Below are 3,206 nucleotides of genomic sequence, written 5' to 3'. Positions count from 1 at the left end.
GCTCAGCTCCCGCCCGCCGCGCGCAGGGATGCGCCCCTCGCCCGGTGGGGGCCCGGGGGTCACTTCGGCAGCTCTTGCCCTGTGTAGCGGCGCGCAGGGCTGGCTGCAGGCGGGGGGGGTTCCCTTTCGTCCTCCCCCGGGGGTGACAAGGTGTCACCATCCCCGTCTCTCGAGCTCATCCCCGAGGAGGAGAAGACACGGCCGAGATGAGCAATTAGACCCCCGCTTTATTTGTGGCCCTGCTCCCTTGGGAAGTTGTCCTGGAGCATCAGCCCCTGGCTGCTCCCCTCTGCGTGCTGTTGCATTTTTGGATGGGTCTGTCCATCAGAGTTCCTACTTTCAGGCTTCGCACCAAAGGAGGGAAACATCATGATCCTGGCAGACAAAGCAAATCCTACTGAAAGGGGGGCAAAGAAAGCTTCAGAGTGGGGGAAGAGCAGGGAAGGTGCTTTTTAAAAGCCTCTTGGCCTGTTTCTTAACTTAAACCCAGACATGAAAGGCAGTATATGTACCACAGCTAATTATTATGAGCCTGCAGGGTTTTTCAAAGGAGGGACCTCATCTGCATTTTTATCCTGTTGAGGATCAGGCTCCTTTCCTGCTGCATACCCTGCGCTCCTGAAAAAGGAAATCCTAAAAGGCATATATCCCTTGCATGGGATTTGTGGCATTGACACTTGAAATGCAGCCTCTCTCGGTGTGTAAAGTCTGAATCCCCTTCCTGTTTATATAAGTTGTTATTAGGAAAAAATACAGGAAAGCATAGCTGTAGCTTCTATTAACTGCTTTGGGGCTGCTATGCTGCTTTGGTCGAAATTTGGTTTTCTTGTAGATTTTATATTGTTTCACATTTTCACCCAATAGATGGAGCCATTACAGCCTGGTTTCTAGAATCCTTTATAAAGAGTTTATTTTAGATACTGTAGACCTGTGTGGACCAGTCTTTTTGGCCAGCATGCCACATAGCCCTGCACCATCTCTGAATGCCACTCTGATCTCTTTCCTCTGCCTGATGCACCAGTCTGCTCTCTATCCCCTACCACTCTTCTCCCTGGCTGGTCTACTCCTCTGCTTTCTACTTCCTGCCCTATCTGCTGCATGCTATACACAGAGGATGCCCTTACCACTTGCAACACATGTGCCACAAGTTGTTCATCCTGACCAAAGACCATGTCCCATGGAGATAGTCCATAGGGTGTTCTCATTTCTCCATAGCAAGTGATTCCTGTTTAGGAAAATGGAAGCTATGACTTTTATCATGCCGGCACTGGTGCACAGGGTAAGTCTCATGAGCAGGCACTATGACAAAAATGGTACTCCTGACCGAAGCCCTTTGAGAGGCCTACGAACAGGGCCATCCCGGGGGGGGGGGGCGGAGATCGGGGCAATTGCCCTGGGCCTCACACTTTGGGGGTCCCAGCAGAACCAGGCTGGCTTCACGTCCAGCTGCTTGCCACCTGTTTGCCCTCCCACCGCCGCCACCACATCCGGGCCCTCCACAGGCTGATTTGCCCTGGGCCCAGCACCCTGCCACAGTCATCTCTGCCTGCAAATACACCTTCCTTTGTCAACAACCAAGCCTGTTAGCAATGTCAAATCAATTCTCATTCACTTCCATACACACCCTGACCCACGGTTCACCAAAGTGAACAGAAGTCTTTGCCAGCTTGCCACTTAATGGGGAAAACTGCCAGTTCAACTTCAGGAAGTCTTGGATCAGATTTCAGAGGTAAAATTCTTCTCTTGGAAATGCAGGGCAGGCCATGACTCAAGTATTTTGCTCTCTGCAAACATAATAGAGCCTTTCAAGCCTTGGCAAGGACTCTCTTTCAAAACGGAAGGGATAAGGCCCTTCAAGTACCATATCTATAAGATCGAGCACCTAGCAGCTCCCCTTGTGACACTTCTGGCCAGATATTCAAAACAATCCTGACTTGGCCATAATCTACTTCCTGTTAGCTAGTGACATTTTCACCATTGGCTTGATGGGAGCATGCACCTTTGTTGTGAAGCAGTTAGAGATCTTCTGCATACAGTATGTGTCATAACTTCCCAAAATCGAGGAAATAAAACTATCACACTGCAACTAATTCAGCTTTTCTACCCCAGCTATGCGCCTACCAATTAACCCATCCCATAGAGTCTGCATACGTATTGTTTGTTTATTACAATGTATTCCACTTGCATGTATCCTGAGGAAACAGGTAACTCAGGTATTGGAATAGCAGAATGCTAGCTTTGATTTGCTGTTTGTTATAGCAAACATTGATTATCCATGTATTGGATAATATCATAAGCCACTTAAGTGCATAGTACTTTTTGGGTCCCACTATTTGATTTCAAACATAATGGTACTCCAGGATAACTTGGTGGAATGGAGAAGGGGAATGAGCTTTCCAAGGACTATTAATAGAAGCCTTGAAATTGGCAGGGCTCAGTGAGTGTCAGAGCTGTTCTGTCCCCTCATTTTCCAGGTTTCTAATAGCAGCCCTGCAGCATGTTTTTAGGAGCCTTGAAAATTAAGGGAGTTAGTGAATGTCAAGGGTGCTAGTGCCACAGCACTGATAGCACCATGTATTTAAGGATCACCGTTTATACTTATTCAGATGCATGCATACTTTAGGTAAATGCAGAGCCTTTTTTTCAGTCCCAAAGCCATGCACTTGCTGGGTTCACAGGATTTCTGCTGGAGCACCTTCTAGGAACTCCAGTCCTGGAACAAAGCTTTACTATGGATATGTGACAAGGAGCCATCCCAAGGCTAGTCACAATGTTGGCCTGCACATCTGTCTAGGGCAGCCCGCCCACCTGACTCACCTGCAATGCCTTTATTGTAACTAAATAGTTGTTCCTAGGCAGGAGGCTGCCCATGTAATGTCCTGATGCCAAGGGACTAATACATGGCTCTAACCTTCCCTTTACTGTGTCCCATGCCTTGCAGATGGCATCCAAAACCACTTCAACTCCTCCAGCCCCATTACTTGGCCACTGGCCCAAATGTGGCTTTAGGTATCCTCAGCCATACCTTGGCCTAGGCTTCAGCACTAACTCGGCCTCAGGTGCTCTTAGACATGCCTGAGTCTCTCAGGGACCTCTACTCTGCCCCTTTCTGGGCTCCTTGCCTCTCATTAGGCTCATTGCTTCTCATACTCTACCCCCTCACTGGGCCTTATACCCCTCGGGCCTCAGGTGTCTGTCAGTGTTGG

The sequence above is a fragment of the Crocodylus porosus genome, unplaced genomic scaffold (assembly GCF_001723895.1).
Source record: "Crocodylus porosus isolate Cpor-Errol unplaced genomic scaffold, CroPor_comp1, whole genome shotgun sequence".
NCBI classification, from domain to species: Eukaryota; Metazoa; Chordata; order Crocodylia; family Crocodylidae; genus Crocodylus; species Crocodylus porosus.
The sequence above is the reverse complement of the archived record's forward strand: the minus strand, read 5'-3'. Positions refer to the sequence as shown.